Below are 6768 nucleotides of genomic sequence, written 5' to 3'. Positions count from 1 at the left end.
CTCAGAACCTGGGAGGGAGCAGCAGTATTTGGGTTGCCGGGAGCAGTGGTCGGGCTCCAGGCTGGGTTTCGGGGTGTGGGTGGCAGGGAAGGGGGGGCGGCTCGGGGTGGGGGAAGCCCTGGTCCCTCGGTGGGAATTACCCCGCTCCCTGTCCCTTTCCCAGCCCCGTCGCGGCAACATTTATTGCAACAGCAGGAAATTGCTTATTACTAAACTAGCTGGCAAGGGAGCGGAGCCGATGCTGTTCCACACTGGCACAGCAATTGCTTAGCTGCTGCTTTCCCTGCCTATCCTTGTTCCGCTCTTTCTTCTTCTTCCCCCTCTTTCTCTCCTCTCTCTCCCTCTCTCTCTCCTCTTCTTTTTTCATTTTGGCTTCTATTCAAATGTGGGTCAGGGGTGAGCGGCTCCCAACGTCACAAGCTTGCAAGATGGCGCTGGGAGGAAGGCTGTGAGATGAGGAACAGGCTGGTATAAACCGAGAGGACAGGAGAGGGAGAGGAGGAGAGGGAAAGGGGAAGAAAAGCTGCTGCTCCAGATGCAATAAGAAGGTAACGCGGCGCGGGGCGCGGGTCCCGCGGGGCGGCCGGGCGCTGCCGGGCTCCGCGGTGCAGCCCAGCCCCGCTCCCCCGCTCTTTATTCGCAGCCCCGGTGCTTTGCCCATCTGCACGGGTCCGCTCGGGAGAGTCGCCGGGGTGGCGGGGGTATCCCCTTGTTCCCTGCCCCGCATCAGCCGTGCCCGGCACCGGCGGTACTTCCATTGAAAAAATCCCGAGATCGCTCCTCTCCCCGTGCCCCCCTCTGTCCGTGCCCCGGCCCCCTGCCCTCGCTCTCCCGGCGCGCTGCCCCGTTGCTTTGGGGGCCGGGGCGTGCATCGCTGTGCCCGCCACCGTGCCTGTCTGGGGGTTGCAAATGCTGGTTATTTGGTTGAAGCGGCTGGAAACTTTCCCCCTCCTCCCGTGCCATTTGTGTGTGTGTGTGTGCATGGGTGCGCGCTGCCCCTTCCCCGCCGGCGGTGGGGTCGGGGCGGGGGGCCGCAGCTGCTGCCCGCCGGGGCCGGCCGGCGTGGGGCTGAGCGGCGGGGAGCGCAGGCAGCCCCGGAGCAGCCGCCCGCTCCCCATCCCCACTCGCCCCTGCAAGTGAGCCGTATTTTATTTTATTTTATTTTTTCCCCGAAAGGAGAGAGCGGAGCCCCGGGGTGCCGGGGGGCGTGTTTGTGCCGGGGATCTGGCCGCATTGTGGAGGAGAGGGCAGGAAGGGGGCTCCCGGGACTTGCATCCCCTCCTTTTCGCCCGCGGTCCATCCGCCGGGCTGCGAGGCGACGAGCCAGGCCGGCATCCCCCAACCCCAGCGCCGGCCCCAGCCCCACCGAGCACCCCCTGCCCTACCGGGACCGCGGTGAACTTTTGCCCTGGCTCCCCCCTTCCCCGCCGCCCCCCTCGGTCGCTCGGGATCGCGGAGGGAAAGACCCGCCGGCTCCGCTCGCTCTGCCCGTCGCTGCGGGTCTCTGGCTTTTGTTACGTCCCCATCTCGGACGCAATGGACGGAGCAGGATCGCGCACCCTCCCAGACCCTGCCCGCCGGCTTTGTGCCCCGCAGGAAATGCGCGTTCCCCGGCCGCGCCGGCCAGCGCAGAGCTGTCCACCCCGTTTGAAAAAAAAATAAAAAATTAAATTGTACGTCCAGGCTGGCAACATTGCTGCCGAGGCGCTCGGCATCGCAATTGAGGGAAGCGGGAGGGCTGGTGGCTGCCCGCGGCTGCCCGGTCCGGGTGCGCGGCGCCGCGGAGCCGGACCGGGCTCTGCATCCCCCGGCGCGCCGGTGCCGGTGCCAGCTCGGCGGCGGGGGGAGCCGGGCTTTTTGTGTTTTTTTCTGGTTGCATTTAAAAGCAAAGCCAAGCCGGCGGGGGAGTGGGGGCGGGGGAGGCAGCGTGCCGGCCCCCTGCGCGGTGCGCGGCCCGGGGAGCCCCGCGGTGCCCGCAGCGCCCAGCCCGCGCCCGGCCCCTTCGATACGGGGCGAGAGCCGGCGGGGAAGTCAATTATTGACTTCTGCTTGGCCGGGTCCCAGGTGGAAGTGGGCACGGCGGCGGCGGGCGGCTCTCGGCGCGCCCCCCGTTATCGGGGCCGCCAGCCGCGCTCCTCCCGGGGGATCCGCGCCCGCCGGACACCGCGCCCGGCCCCGCGGAGCGCGGATGTACACCCGGGGCCGGGCACTCGAAACTTTCTGCTGCCAAGTCCGCAGCCTTGGAGAACTCGAGTGGCCTCGGCGCTTCCGTTGGCGGGTAACTTGGCGTTAGTATCTGCGAGTGGGGCGGGGGTGTATACACCTTTACAGAGAATTAATGAATTATCTATGGAACCAAGTGTTTTAGCAGACGGTTACCGAAATCACCCAGGATGTTACTCTGCTGTTAGAATAAATCTGAGAGAACAGCCAGAAACCAGTTAAGAGCATCAGAATTACATTCTGCTAATGAACTGTCCTTTGACCAAAACTGGTTTAAATTTGTTGCGGAATGCTGTTTATATTTGAATAGCTCCCATGTTTTTCCACAAATTAAAGGGGAAAACAATATGCAATAGTCACTTTCATTGGAAAATGTCAGAACTATGAGCAGATGTTTGCTGTGCCTGATAAATACAGTGTATAAACAACTAATATTTCAAGATGACTTATTACTATTTTTTATGACTCAGAACTATTGTAATATACTACAGTGGCTCTGGAGAGAAAGCTGTAAATGACTCCTTAGGATTTCACAGCAAATCTACATGGGGAAAATGACATATGGAAAGAAAATTGACTTATTTCCACAACTGCAAGTGGCCTCCTTTTTGCGCCTTTTCATTAGCAATCTAATCCTAAAAGCATTAGGAGCAATTATTTGCAGTGGTGCCTGACATTCTAGGTCTAATTATTTAAATCAGTTTAACTTTTGATGGTTGACCCATTAGGTCAAATCTGTGTGCCCTTTGTTATATTTATTAAAAAAAAAAAAAAAGGAGGAGTGGGGGTGTCTTCAAACTTGCCACCTGCTACTGACATATCATTTTAGCTCTGGAGGAGATCAGCATTAAGAATAAGCAACCTCTTACATTTGTTACTTTCCATTCTAACACGGGAAAGGACACCCCCTGTAAGTGCCTTGTTCTCCGGTGTCTAAAATCCATTGCTTAATCACGACAGACTTGTGTGGCCACAGGATTGTAAGAAGAAGGAATGGGAGAATCCGAGGATACGGCAGGTTTTCCCTATGTCGTGCTTCCTAATCTATGTGAAATGCAGATGAGACGCACGTACATAAAAGGCATGATTTTTCAGTGTTTGGTGGAAAAGCTTCTTCCAAGGATCCGGGAGAGCTCTAAATCTTTAATACATAAAGAAATAGCTCACGTTAGTATTCACATACGTCGCTGGGCGGAATGACTTATGGATGTGTAGATAGTAATAAGTATTGCAAGATGCTTGAAGCACTTGGTATCACGTGATGTGCTGTAGTGTCAGTGCTGAATTGTTTGGCAGAAGCCGATGTGTGACAAGGGGTGGGGAGAGAGAGGAGAGAAAGAGAAGATGAGAGGCCTGATTCCAGGAGGGTACATGTTCAGTTTATTTTGTTTAGTTGTTTAAAATAACTAGAACACAACCTAATGCTAAGCAGTTTGGCTGTGTTATGGATTTAAACTCTGTAAAACAGCCACCGCAGCCCAAAATTGGTGGTCACAGTATGAAATTGGAAGTTGTGAACAGCAGATCTTTCAGTGAGAGTTCCCATTTTCCAGCATCTTTACAGTCCATAGTAATTAAGAACTGTCAAACATAAACTGTATGTTGTACATTCCTTTGACCTTGCAGAAAATAGCACGTGGCTATTCTTTGAGCTCCTGCTGCCTTCTTTGATGATAGATGTAGGGAAATGGGGTAATGTTTGAAAACCGAGGTGCATTTGCCTTCATATCAGAACTCCTGTTTGTGCTGACTGCAGCATTTAACCTCTCATCCAGCCTGATGAACATATCGTGGGTTGACAGGCAGAGGTGTTGGTAGGATGGGGTTGTTGTGTTTTCTCTACAGAAACCCAAGTTTCCCATCCCCAAACCAAATCTGACTGATAAAGTGTACGAATGAAACTGCAGCTTCTGACAACAGCCAGGGAAGAACGTTGCCACAAAGCAGCATTTCAGTGCTGCAGCAAATGTGGTGTTGGAGTGGGAGAAAGCAAAATCACATTTGTGACATAGCCATTATATTGGCTGTATTGTGACAGGCGAAGCTCAATGGGAAGGGACCATTTCAGCATCAGCGGACATGCCTTCCCTGCTGGGCTTGGAGAAAAATTAACAGGGCTCAGCTGTGGGATTGCAACAACTGAGCGTCGACCCAACCGTAAGCAGGAGAATATATTTTAAAAAATAAAGATGACTTCTCCTTTGGTTTGGTGATGATCACACTACCAGTGATTGAGCCACTAGGGCTGCTTAAATTGGTTTTTGTCTTGCTGTAGTATCAGGAGCAAGGACAATGCATTGCAATAGGGATTTCGCTCTGCTGTGCAGTAGCTCATTGGTGAAGAAACTGCATTTGGTTTGCTCAGGTCTCTTTTAATCAGCAGTGACAGTGTGCTTACTTCTCCCAAAAGCAGCAGAAACAATGTTAAAAAGATGTTCCTGAGAGTCCTATTTTCTTGTTCAGTTAGCATCTCCAGGTTCCAACAGGATGCCAGTTTTAAGCTGGGTTTCTTTCCTTGGAGTGTACGTGTATTGTGCTAGCTGTCCAAACTTGTAAGTTACTCACGCTTCTTGTTTGTAATTCCTGGAAAGAAAATTCACCCTCCAGTGCTGGCTCCCACAAAACAAGGAAGAAATGAAACAGTGAGGTTAATCCTGAATTTTAAGCTGGTACAAAATGAGTTGTTACAATAGCTGTAAAGGAGAAGACTACAACATTGCAATAGCTGTACCTGCTGTAAGTGACAGGTGGGAGAAATTTTGTTCTTTTTCATCTGTGTTTGGATGACGGCCCAGTGCTGGCCACAAACTGCAATCCAGGATTAATCCTCACATAGTGTTTTCTTTCTATATATCAGATTTCTCATTTTGTTAATAAGCACAGCCTAGCATGCACTTCAAGTCAGCTGTTCTGGAGTGGAAGCGACGGGGTTTTGCGTTATTGAAATGACAGCTCTCATGCTTTCTGGAGCCCGTATTGTTTGACCAGGGCAGGGTGGAGGGTGATCCTTGTAATCACAAATCCTAAACAGGGATTCTGGTTACTGATTTTACTTAATGGAAAGGGCTGGGGAATGTACTTTATCCAGGATTACATCTGTATTATATCACATTTTCGGATGTGCACTCTGGGGATTTGAAGGGGCTAAAAAGTGATCTTTTAAACTGAAAACCTCAAGCAGGCGTTCGGAAATGGACCTGTTGTGGGAAGCTTCCTTCACTTGCTCTCTTTGTAACAGAAAAAAGACAAACTGCTGAGCTTGGCTGCAGAAAGTCAGAAGACACATGCACTGACAGCTAAGCTGGGAGAGGAAGGGTCTGAGCCTTCAGCTGGCAATAAGAATTGTTTAGAGAAGTGCAAGGAGTTAGTTTGTTGCTTAAAACTGTCATCAGGGAACTCTCACAGTAAGAATAGCCCTGAAAACAGCGTGAACTTCTTGCTTCTGTTCTGAGAGATCTATGCAGGATCTAGGAACAATCCCCTCTTGATCTTCCAGCTGTAGATACTGGATGGAAAAACTTGCCAGTGTTGTCCTTGCCCAGGTTCTGGATGGGAGGTGGTAAGCATTTCATGTCAGTACACTGGCCTGAGGCATTCGCTGTCCTTCAGTCCCCTGGGTAAGGGAAAAGGGGATGGTTTTCCATAATATATCAGTTTGCTCTATCCACTCCCTTCCCCCACTGAATCAAACACTGTGCACGATAAAATTGTCTTCAAATCAGTCTTTTGCCATGGGTTTAAAGAGGGATACAAGATGGACTGACTGGGGAGAGGCCTCATGGTAAACAACCTGACTCTGCTCTTCATGTTGGGCTAGTCCCATTCATTCCTGGACTGGTTTAAGATGACACGGGTGTACAGCAGATTCCTTCCCCTAAATGTGTGCTCATTTCTCGCTGTATAAAGAACCATTCAGTGAGTGGATTCAGTTTTCCAGGAGTCACATAAAGGCACTGCCGTGTAGGACTGCTCTTACTGCATTCCCATCTGCTGTGAAGATGCCACCAGCCAGTTTGACAGTTTGGAAATCTTTTCTCTTGTTCGATAAAGAACAGAATAAAGTAATTTGCGTTGCCAGTTTTAACTGAGAATTGAAATCAGCCGACAAGAAACCTTATTTTAAAGCTTACTTGTTTGTCTATGTGGTAGTTACTCTCCAGCAGAAAGACTGGATTTCACTGGTTTGTACCTATTAAAACATGTTGATGCACAACTAAAAATAACTTTAAAGTAAATTTGATGTTATTTTCTCTTAAGCAGGGTTTAACACATTCAGGCTATGATCTAACATGCAAATCAAAACCAAAAGTAATTTACTGTGTTTTTGTTTCTGAGAAGTGACTCAAACGACTCCTTATATAGCATTAAATTTAATTTAATACTAAACCTGAATATTTGGAAGTGTTAAATAAAAATATTTAGAAAATACTTTCTTATCAAAATACTTCCTGATGACCTCCTGAGGTCCCTTCCTATGTGACTTATTCTATGATTTTTATTCAGCTCCAATTTAAATGCAAAGCAAAGGAAGTGTTCTTAGAGCAA

General features: G+C 50.1%; 1 protein-coding gene across 1 annotated transcript in view; it reads left to right on the top strand.

Moving 5' to 3' along the window:
* Positions 1–249: 249 nt before the first annotated feature.
* HIC2 (HIC ZBTB transcriptional repressor 2) overlaps positions 250–6768 on the top strand; it is a 71879-nt gene continuing 65360 nt past the window's right edge. The window contains exon 1 of the mRNA XM_051785840.1: positions 250–548. The gene's annotated coding sequence lies outside the window, so the exon portion shown is untranslated. The remainder of the gene's footprint in view (positions 549–6768) is intronic.

This window comes from Manacus candei, unplaced genomic scaffold (assembly GCF_025592945.1).
Source record: "Manacus candei isolate 608988 ecotype Guabito, Panama unplaced genomic scaffold, ASM2559294v1 h1tg000020l, whole genome shotgun sequence".
In the NCBI taxonomy this organism is placed as follows: domain Eukaryota; kingdom Metazoa; phylum Chordata; class Aves; order Passeriformes; family Pipridae; genus Manacus; species Manacus candei.
This window is presented reverse-complemented; position numbering and strand designations above follow the sequence as displayed.